An 11632-nucleotide genomic window follows, 5' to 3' on the forward strand; every position below is an offset into this window, starting at 1 on the left:
TCATCCTGAATTTTTGCACTTTGTTTTTCATTTCAAAATGCTCCTTCACATTAGTTCAAAGTTATGATTTTTATTTCTGACTCCTGTTGCCAGGGTCATTTGGAAATCTGATTTTATCTTCTCAGGGTGAATTACTCAACTTTCTCTTCCACACTGGTGGCCATGTATCTGTGGATGTAATGAAGAGCACTTTCTCCCCAAGATGAAGGATGGAAGAAAATGTTAAATAGCTTCAGATCTAGGATGATCTTCTGCATGAATTTCAGTTAAAAATTTCAGGGTCATCTGCAATAAAATTTACTTAAATCAAGTAAAACAAACAAAATACTCTTATAAGCTATGTGAACATGAAAGTGCAGTTGTTTAGTCATGTCTGAATCTTTGCAACCCCGTGGGCTATGGACCATAGCCCACCAGGCTCCTCTGTCCATGGGATTCTCCAGGCAAGAATACTGGGTGGGCTGCTATTCCCTTCTCCAGGTGATCTTCCCAAACTGGAGATCAAACCTGGATCTCCTGCATTGCAGGCAGATTCTTTACTGTCTGAGCCACTAAGGAAGCTATGGGGATTACTTAAATGTCTAGAATAAGGAAATTTATTCATACCAGTTGAGAATTGAACATTTCATTTTTGGACTGGTCTTTTGACAAGGAGTAAGCTTTTTTAACTTATGTGCAGAGCACATCATGTGAAATGCCATGCTGGATGAAGCACAAGCTGGAATCTAGATTGCCAGGAGAAATATCAATAAACTCAGATATGCAGATGACACCACCCTTATGGCAGAAAGTGAAGAGTAACTAAAGAGCCTCTTGATGAAAGTGAAAGAGGAGAAGGAAAAAGCTGGCTTAAAACTGAACATTCAAAAAACTAAGATCATGGCATCCGGTCCCATCACTTCATGTTCATAAATGGGGAAACAATGGAAACAGTGGCAGACTCTATTTTCTTGGGCTCCAAAATCACTGCAGATGGTGACTGCAGCCATGAAATTAAGACGCTTGCTCCTTGGAAGAAAAGCAATGACAAACCCGGACAGCATATTAAAATGCAGAGACATTACTTAGCTGACCAAGGTCCATATAGTGAAAGCTATAGTTTTTCCAGTAGTCATGTATGGATGTGAGAGTTGGACCATAAAAAGGCTGAGCAGCAAAGAATTGATGTTTTTGAATTATGGTGTTGGAGAAGACTCCTGAGTGTCCCTTGGAGAGCAAGGAGATCAAACCAGTCAATCCTAAAGGGAATCAACCCCAAATATTCATTGGAAGGACAGATGCTGAAGCTGAAGCTCCAATACTTGGCCCATCTGATGTGAAAAACTGACTCATTGGAAATGACCCTGATGCTGGGAAAGACTGAAGGCAGGAGGAGAAGGGGATGACAGAGAATGAGATGGTTGGATGGCATCACTGACTCAATAGACATGAGTTAGTGCAAGTTCTGTGAGATGGTGAAGGATGGGGAAGCCTGGCATGCTGCAGTCCATGGGGTCTCAAAGAGAAACAACTGAGTGACTGAACAACAACAAGGGTATTTTTAATGACATACTCTATCAGTTAAAATACCTTCCTTAACCAGGAGCTTCTACCACCTGAAATACAGCAGAGACTAGAAAGTCAGACTCAGAAATTCCTGAACAGATGGTTTTACAGTCCAAACCTCAAGTACCTCTTGAGACTTGAAAACAGCTGCAGTGACCCAAACTCAGGCTCAATTTCCTTTTACTTTTCACATACTCTGTTAAGCATGTCTTTTATTTTCTTCATTCTGATGCTCTGATATCTGGGGCCTTGCTGGGACTGGAGGACTTGCCCCATCTGGGTTTTGGCAGTTCCTTGAGATAATAAAGCACTTCCTTGTGAGTGTGCTTTTCAGATTCAAACCAACCAATGCAAAGCACGCACCTGCAGCCACCTTCTGAATGTAGCTCTCACTATCCACCTGCTCTGGATCACCACAGGATCAGCTACTAGACACTAGGAACAACCTGCTGACATTAGTCAGATAGCCAAGCCTCAGCTGGCTTACCCTGTCTTGCTTGTTTCTTCTTGTGGAAACCACAATAAATGCTCTTTCCCACAGTTCCTTCCTCTCCTCTTTTGACTGACCCGTGTTGCCCTGCATGGGGTACCATGCCCTCTCTTCTTGGCAACCGTGAGTAATAAACTGTCTTTCCAGTGATAATCATCTCCTGATCTGTTGCCCTTGCCACAGCAAAGTAATAATAAAACCTATGAAAAAACATATTAGGCTTTCTAGTTTCTTAAATTACAGGAAGGATAGGAATCACAAGTTGAAACAGGAGGAAGGTTATAGTCTCCTGTGTTGTTCGGTCACTCAGTCATATCTGACTCTGCAGCCCCATGGACTGCAGCATGCCAGGCTTCCCTGTCCTTTACCATCTCCCAGAGCTTGCTCAAACTCATGTCTATTGAGTCAGTGATACCATACAACCATCTCATCCTCTGTCATCTCCTTCTCTTCCTGCCTTCACTCTTTCCCAGCATCAGGGTCTTTTCTAATGAGTCATCTGTTCGCATCAGGTGACCAAAGTATTGGAGCTTCAGCTTCAACATCAGTCTATGTTGGTGGTACTATAAAATGCCATCTCTTATTTGTTGAATAAATGTCTTCTTGCCCAGTCATATAACACAGGGGACAACCCCTGGGCCATGGAACCTGTACCAGTCTGTGGCCCGTTAGGAACTGGGCCACACAGCAGGAGGTGAGCAGTGGGCAAGAGAGCGAAACTTCATCTGTATTTATTTTTAATTTTTTTACTTTACAATATTGTATTGATTTTGCCATACATCAACATTTGAATCAGTTCTAATGAGGTGGATGAAACTGGAGCCTATTATACAGAGTGAAGTAAGCCAGAAAGAAAAACACCAATACAGTATACTAATGCATATATATGGAATTTAGAAAGATGGTAATGATAGCCCTGTATGCGAGACAGCAAAAGAGACACAGATGTATAGAAACTTCATCTGTATTTAAAGCTGCTCCCCATTGCTTGCATTACCACCTGAACTCAGGAAAACAAGTTCAAGGGCCCCACTGATTATGCATTATGGTGAACTGTGTCCATTATATATCACAACATAATAATAATAGAAGTAAAGGACACAATAAATGCAATGTGTTTGAATCATCCCAAAACAAATCCCCCCACCTCAGCCATGGAAAAATTGTCTTCCACAAAACCGCTCCCTGGTGCCAAAAATTTTGGGGACTGCTGATGCAAAGGATGTATGTGTGCTTGCTAAGTCACTTCAGTCATGTCCAACTCTTTACTACCATATGTACTGTAGCCTGTCAGGCTCCTTTGTCCATGGAATTCTCCAGTCAAGAATACTGGAGTGGGTTTCCATGCCCTCCTCCAGGGAATCTTCCCAACCCAGAATTTGAACCCACATCTCTTACATCTCCTGCATTGGTGGTGGTTGGGGTGGGAGGTCTTTACCACTAGTGCTACCTGGGAAGGCCCAAAGAATATATAGGCAGAACCAAACTTCAACTGAATTGAGAACAAAATAAGATGTGCTTCTGCCTGGTTTATCTTTTTTTTTTTTTTTTTTGCACTTTTATCCCTTATATGTTGCCTCCAACCTCACATTTTGAACCTTTTGTATGTTCTGACCTTGGCTAAACAGAACCTCATTCCCATTTTGGTATCACTAAATGACAATAATGATATCAACAACAACACAATGGCAATACAAAAAAATAATAAAAGAACACTCTACGATGAACTTTTTACTAAGTGCTTTATGTTTGTTATTTTGAACCTTTCAACAAACACTGAAATATTGGCTTTTTGTTAGCTCCTTGTTACAGGTGAATACACACACTTATGGAGGTCACATAACTTCTGCCAAATCACAAAACCAGAAACTACCAGAACCTGGAATCAGATGTGCACTGTATAAATCATTCTTCTATCTTTCTTATACTGTTTGCTGCGGCCTTTATATGAATATAATCTTTTAGTAGTAAAGAGGACAAGGATGTAGCTAGTGTCTGGTGCCATAAACTCAATTTTGTGCCATAAACTCAATGATTTTCTCCCATGGAGAATTCACTAATTTCTACTTCTCACTTCAAAACCACAGAGCTTATATTTCATATTATACTTACAACAGTCACAATTGTCTTAGAGATAGGTGTATATGATTATCAGTTCAGCTATATGTGAACTATATGGAAGTAGTAGCTATTCCTTATCTTTGAAGTCATCACAGCACTTAGCCCAGGGCATTGAGATTAAAGTGTACAATAAATATTTGTTGAATGTTTTGAATTGAGAATCGAATGAGTTAATGCCTGTTAAATCTGTTTGTAAGGTGCTACCCATATGAAAGATAATCTGATTATTTGAATCATACACTTTTTATAGAAGAAAAAGGAATAGAGTGGTGATATGGGGGGCCCATTGCAGAGACTTTCAAGTCTTTTTTTATTTTATTTATTTTTTTTTCTTTTAAATTTTATTTTATTTTATTTTTTATTTTTTTTTAATTTTATTTTATTTTTAAACTTTACATAACTGTATTAGTTTTGCCAAATATCAAAATGAATCCGCCACAGGTATACATGTGTTCCCCATCCTGAACCCTCCTCCCTCCTCCCTCCCCATTCCATCCCTCTGGGTCGTCCCAGTGCACCAGCCCCAAGCATCCAGTATCGTGCATCGAACCTGGACTGGCAACTCGTTTCATACATGATATTTTACATGTTTCAATGCCATTCTCCCAAATCTTCCCACCCTCTCCCTCTCTCACAGAGTCCATAAGACTGTTCTATACATCAGTGTCTCTTTTGCTGTCTCGTACACAGGGTTATTGTTACCATCTTTCTAAATTCCATATATATGCGTTAGTATACTGTATTGGTGTTTTTCTTTCTGGCTTACTTCACTCTGTATAATAGGCTCCTGTTTCATCCACCTCATTAGAACTGATTCAAATGTATTCTTTTTAATGGCTGAGTAATACTCCATTGTGTATATGTACCACCTCTTTCTTATCCATTCATCTGCTGATGGACATCTAGGTTGCTTCCATGTCCTGGCTATTATAAACAGTGCTGCGATGAACATTGGGGTACACGTGTCTCTTTCCCTTCTGGTTTCCTCAGTGTGTATGCCCAGCAGTGGGATTGCTGGATCATAAGGCAGTTCTATTTCCAGTTTTTTAAGGAATCTCCACACTGTTCTCCATAGTGGCTGTACTAGTTTGCATTCCCACCAACAGTGTAAGAGGGTTCCCTTTTCTCCATACCCTCTCCAGCATTTATTACTTGTAGACTTTTGGATCGCAGCCATTCTGACTGGTGTGAAATGGTACCTCATAGTGGTTTTGATTTGCATTTCTCTGATAATGAGTGATGTTGAGCATCTTTTCATGTGTTTGTTAGCCATCTGTATGTCTTCTTTGGAGAAATGTCTATTTAGTTCTTTGGCCCATTTTTTGATTGCGTCATTTATTTTTCTGGAGTTGAGCTGGAGGAGTTGCTTGTATATTCTCGAGATTAGTTGTTTGTCAGTTGCTTCATTTGCTATTATCTTCTCCCATTCTGAAGGCTGTCTTTTCACCTTGCTAATAGTTTCCTTTGATGTGCAGAAGCTTTTAAGGTTAATTAGGTCCCATTTGTTTATTTTTGCTTTTATTTCCAATATTCTGGGAGGTGGGTCATAGAGGATCCTGCTGTGATGTATGTCAGAGAGTGTTTTGCCTATGTTCTCCTCTAGGAGTTTTATAGTTTCTGGTCTTACATTGAGATCTTTAATCCATTTTGAGTTTATTTTTGTGTATGGTGTTAGAAAGTGTTCTAGTTTCATTCTTTTACAAGTGGTTGACCAGATTTCCCAGCACCACTTGTTAAAGAGATTGTCTTTAATCCATTGTATATTCTTGCCTCCTTTGTCAAAGATAAGGTGTCCATATGTGCGTGGATTTATCTCTGGGCTTTCTATTTTGTTCCATTGATCTATATTTCTGTCTTTGTGCCAGTACCATACTGTCTTGATAACTGTGGCTTTGTAGTAGAGCCTGAAGTCAGGTAGGTTGATTCCTCCAGTTCCATTCTTCTTTCTCAAGATCGCTTTGGCTATTCGAGGTTTTTTGTATTTCCATACAAATTGTGAAATTATTTGTTCTAGCTCTGTGAAGAATGCTGTTGGTAGCTTGATAGGGATTGCATTGAATCTATAGATTGCTTTGGGTAGTATACTCATTTCACTATATTGATTCTTCCAATCCATGAACATGGTATATTTCTCCATCTATTAGTGTCCTCTTTGATTTCTTTCATCAGTGTTTTGTAGTTTTCTATATATAGGTCTTTAGTTTCTTTAGGTATATATATTCCTAAGTATTTCATTCTTTCCGTTGCAATGGTGAATGGAATTGTTTCCTTAATTTCTCTTTCTGTTTTCTCATTATTAGTGTATAGGAATGCAAGGGATTTCTGGGTGTTGATTTTATATCCTGCAACTTTACTATAGTCATTGATTAGTTCTAGTAATTTTCTGGTGGAGTCTTTAGGGTTTTCTATGTAGAGGATCATGTCATCTGCAAACAGTGAGAGTTTTACTTCTTCTTTTCCAATTTGGATTCCTTTTATTTCTTTTTCTGCTCTGATTGCTGTGGCCAAAACTTCCAAAACTATGTTGAATAGTAATGGTGAAAGTGGGCACCCTTGTCTTGTTCCTGACTTTAGAGGAAATGCTTTCAATTTTTCACCATTGAGGATAATGTTTGCTGTGGGTTTGTCATATATAGCTTTGATTATGTTGAGGTATGTTCCTTCTATTCCTGCTTTCTGGAGAGTTTTGATCATAAATGGATGTTGAATTTTGTCAAAGGCTTTCTCTGCATCTATTGAGATAATCATATGGTTTTTATTTTTCAATTTGTTAATGTGGTGTATTACATTGATTGATTTGCGGATATTGAAGAATCCTTGCATCCCTGGGATAAAGCCCACTTGGTCATGGTGTATGATCTTTTAATGTGTTGTTGGATTCTGATTGCTAGAATTTTGTTAAGGATTTTTGCATCTATGTTCATCAGTGATATTGGCCTGTAGTTTTCTTTTTTTGTGGGATCTTTGTCAGGTTTTGGTATTAGGGTGATGGTGGCCTCATAGAATGAGTTTGGAAGTTTACCATCCTCTGCAATTTTCTGGAAGAGTTTGAGCAGGATAGGTGTTAGCTCTTCTCTAAATTTTTGGTAGAATTCAGCTGTGAAACTGTCTGGACCTGGGCTTTTGTTTGCTGGAAGATTTTTGATTACAGTTTCAATTTCCGTGCTTGTGATGGGTCTGTTAAGATTTTCTATTTCTTCCTGATCGAGTTTTGGAAAGTTGTACTTTTCTAAGAATTTGTCCATTTCTTCCTCATTGTCCATTTTATTGGCATATAATTGTTGATAGTACTCTCTTATGATCCTTTGTATTTCTGTGTTGTCTGTTATGATCTCTCCATTTCATTTCTAATTTTATTGATTTGATTTTTCTCCCTTTGTTTCTTGATGAGTCTGGCTAATGGTTTGTCAATTTTATTTATCCTTTCAAAAAATCAGCTTTTGGTTTTGTTGATTTTTGCTATGATCTCTTTTGTTTCTTTTGCATTTATTTCTGCTCTAAGTTTTAAGATTTCTTTCCTTCTACTAACCCTGGGGTTCTTCATTTCTTCCTTTTCTAGTTGCTTTAGGTGTAGAGTTAGGTTATTTATTTGAGTTTTTTCTTGTTTCTTGAGGTGTGCCTGTATTGCTATGAACTTTCCCCTTAGGACTGCTTTTACCGTGTCCCACAGGTTTTGGGTTGTTGTGTTTTCATTTTCATTCGTTTCTATGCATATTTTGATTTCTTTTTTGATTTCTTCTGTGATTTGTTGGTTATTCAGCAGCGTGTTGTTCAGCCTCCATATGTTGGAATTTTTAATAGTTTTTCTCTTGTAATTGAGATCTAATCTTACTGCATTGTGGTCAGAAAAGATGCTTGGAATGATTTCTATTTTTTTGAATTTACCAAGGCTAGCTTTATGGCCCAGGATGTGATCTAACCTGGAGAGGGTTCCATGTGCGCTTGAGAAAAGGTGAAATTCATTGTTTTGGGAGGAAATGTCCTATAGATATCAATTAGGTCTAACTGGTCTATTGTATCGTTTAAAGTTTGTGCTTCCTTGTTAATTTTCTGTTTAGTTGATCTATCCATAGGTGTAAGTGGGGTATTAAAGTCTCCCACTATTATTGTGTTATTGTTAATTTCCCCTTTCATACTTGTTAGCATTTGTCTTACATACTGCGGTGCTCCCGTGTTGGGTGCGTATATATTTATAATTGTTATATCTTCTTCTTGGATTGATCCTTTGATCATTATGTAGTGACCATCTTTGTCTCTTTTCACAGTCTTTGTTTTAAAGTCTATTTTATCTGATATGAGTATTGCTACTCCTGCTTTCTTTTGGTCCCTATTTGCATGGAAAATCTTTTTCCAGCCCTTCACTTTCAGTCTGTATGTGTCCCCTGTTTTGAGGTGGGTCTCTTGTAGACAACATATGTAGGGGTCTTGTTTTTGTATCCATTCAGCCAGTCTTTGTCTTTTGGTTGGGGCATTCAACCCATTTACATTTAAGGTAATTACTGATAAGTATGATCCCGTTGCCATTTACTTTATTGTTTTGGGTTCGAATTTATACACCGTTTTTGTGTTTCCTGTCTAGAGAATATCCTTTAGCATTTGTTGGAGAGCTGGTTTGGTGGTGCAGAATTCTCTCAGCTTTTGCTTGTCTGAAAAGCTTTTGATTTCTCCTTCATACTTGAATGAGATCCTTGCTGGGTACAATAATCTGGGCTGTAGGTTATTTTCTTTCATCATTTTAAGTATGTCTTGCCATTCCCTCCTGGCTTGAAGAGTTTCTATTGAAAGATCAGCTGTTATCCTTATGGGTATTCCCTTGTGTGTTATTTGTTGTTTTTCCCTTGCTGCTTTTAATATTTGTTCTTTGTGTTTGATCTTTGTTAATTTGATTAATATGTGTCTTGGGGTGTTTCGCCTTGGGTTTATCCTGTTTGGGACTCTCTGGGTTTCTTGGACTTGGGTGATTATTTCCTTCCCCATTTTAGGGAAGTTTTCAACTATTATCTCCTCAAGTATTTTCTCATGGTCTTTCTTTTTGTCTTCTTCTTCTGGGACCCCTATGATTCGAATGTTGTAGCATTTAATATTGTTCTAGAGGTCTCTGAGATTGTCCTCATTTCTTTTAATTCGTTTTTCTTTTATCCTCTCTGATTCATTTATTTCTACTATTCTATCTTCTAATTCACTAATCCTATCTTCCGCCTCTGTTATTCTACTATTTGTTGCTTCCAGAGTGTTTTTAATTTCACTTATTGCATTATTCATTATATATTGACTCTTTTTTATTTCTTCTAAGTCCTTGTTAAACCTTTCTTGCATCTTCTCAATCCTTGCCTCCAGGCTATTTATCTGTGATTCCATTTTAATTTCAAGATTTTGGATCAATTTCACTATCATTATTCGGAATTCTTTATCAGGTAGATTCCCTATCTCTTCCTCTTTGGTTTGGTTTGGTGGGCATTTATCCTGTTCCTTTATCTGCTGGCTATTCCTCTGTCTCTTCATCTTGTTTAAATTGCTGAGTTTGGGGTGTCCTTTCTGTATTCTGGCAGTTTGTGGAGTTCTCTTTATTGTGGCGTTTCCTCACTGTGTGTGGGTTTGTACAGGTAGCTTGTCAAGGTTTCCTGGTTAGGGAAGCTTGTGTCGATGTTCTGGTGGATGGAGCTGTATTTCTTCTCTCTGGAGTGTAATGAAATGTTCAGTAATGAGTTATGAGATGTCTATGGTTCTGGGGTGACTTTGGGCAGCCTGTATCTTGAAGCTCAGGGCTGTGTTCCTTTGTTGCTGGAGAATTTGCTTGGTATGTCTTGCCCTGGAACTTGTTGGCCCTTGTGTGGTGCTTGGTTTCAGTGTCGGTATGGAGGCGTTTGATGAGCTCCTGTCAATTAATGTTCCTTGGAGTCAGGAGTTCCCTGGAGTCAGGGTTTGGACTTAAGCCTCCTACTTCCAGTTATCGGTCTTATTTTTACAGTAGTTTCAAAACTTCTCCTTCTATACTTCACCATTGATAAAACATCTACGTTAAAGATGAAAAGTTTCTCTACTGTGAGGGTCACTCAGAGAGGTTCACAGCATTACATGGAGAAGAGAAGTGGGAGGAGGGAGTTAGAGGTGACCCAAATGAGATGAGGTGGAATCAATAGTGGAGAGAGTGGGCTAGCCAGTAGTCACTTCCTTATGTGCACTCCACAACTGGACCGCTCAGAGATGTTCACGGAGTTATACAGAGAAGAGAAGAAGGAGGGAGGAGACAGAGGTGGCCAGAAGGATAAAAGGGGGAAATGAAAAGGAGGGCGACAGATCCAGCCAGTAATCAGTTCCCTAAGTGTTCTCCACCGTCTGGAACACACAGAAATTCACAGAGTTGGGTAGAGTAGAGAGGGGTTAGGGAGGAGATACAGGCGACCTGGTGGAGAAAACGGAGAGTCCAAAGGGAGAGAGAGCAGTCAAGCCAGTAATCTCATTCCCTAGTGAAAAATGGGTCCTGAAGATTGGGTTCTTAAAGGTACAAAATTGGTAACAAATACATAAAAGCAAAAATTAGAAATCTAGAGTAGAGTTTGGAATTTCAAAAATGCGATGTTAATGAAAAGAAGAAGGAAAAGAAAGAGAGAAAAAACGAACAAAGAAAAACAAACAAGGTTGCAAAAATTATGAAGAAACTACAGGTACAAAATTGATAACTAATACCAAAAAGCAAAAATTAAAAATCTAGAGTAGAGTTTGGAATTTCAAAAATACAATGTTAAAAAAAAAGAAGAAGAAGAAAAATAAAGAGAGAAAACAAACAAACCAACAAAAACAATGTCGCAAAAATTATAAAGAAAATACAGGTACAAAATTGATATCAAATACCAAAAAGCATAAATTAAAAATCTTGAGTAGAGTTTGGAATTGCAGATATACGATTTTATATAAAAGAAGAAGAGAAAGAAACAGAGGGAAAAAAAAGAAAAAAAAAGTCACAGAAATTATAAAAAAAAAACTATATGTACAAAATTGATAACATATACCAAAAGGCTAAAATTAAAAGTCTAGAGTAGAGTTTGGAATTTGAAAAATACAATGTTAAAGAAAAGAAGAAGGAAAAGAAAGAGAGAAAAAACGAACAAAGAAAAACAAACAAGGTCGCAAAAATTATAAAGAAACTACAGGTACAAAATTGATAACTAATACCAAAAAGCAAAAGTTAAAAATCTAGAGTAGAGTTTGGAATTTCAAAAATACAATGTTAAAAAAAAGAAGAAAAATAAAGAGAGAAAACAAACAAACCAACAAAAACAATGTTAAAAAAAAGAAGAGAAATAAAGAGAGAAAACAAACAAACCAACAAAAACAATGTTGCAAAAATTATAAAGAAAATACAGGTACAAAATTGATATCAAATACCAAAAAGCATATATTAAAAATCTTGAGTAGAGTTTGGAATTGCAGATATATGATGTTATACAAAAGAAGAAGAGAAAGAAACAGAGGGAA

General features: G+C 37.7%; 1 long non-coding RNA gene across 4 annotated transcripts in view; it reads left to right on the forward strand.

Annotated features, from left to right (window-relative positions):
- Positions 1 to 310, forward strand: part of LOC112579728 — a 53425-nt gene extending 53115 nt beyond the window's left edge. For all 4 annotated transcript variants that reach the window (XR_006545431.2, XR_006545429.2, XR_003104064.3 and 1 more), the window contains one exon: positions 126 to 310. This is a non-coding gene — a long non-coding RNA (uncharacterized LOC112579728). The remainder of the gene's footprint in view (positions 1 to 125) is intronic.
- Positions 311 to 11632: the final 11322 nt, after the last annotated feature.

Source organism: Bubalus bubalis, chromosome 16, assembly GCF_019923935.1.
Source record: "Bubalus bubalis isolate 160015118507 breed Murrah chromosome 16, NDDB_SH_1, whole genome shotgun sequence".
In the NCBI taxonomy this organism is placed as follows: domain Eukaryota; kingdom Metazoa; phylum Chordata; class Mammalia; order Artiodactyla; family Bovidae; genus Bubalus; species Bubalus bubalis.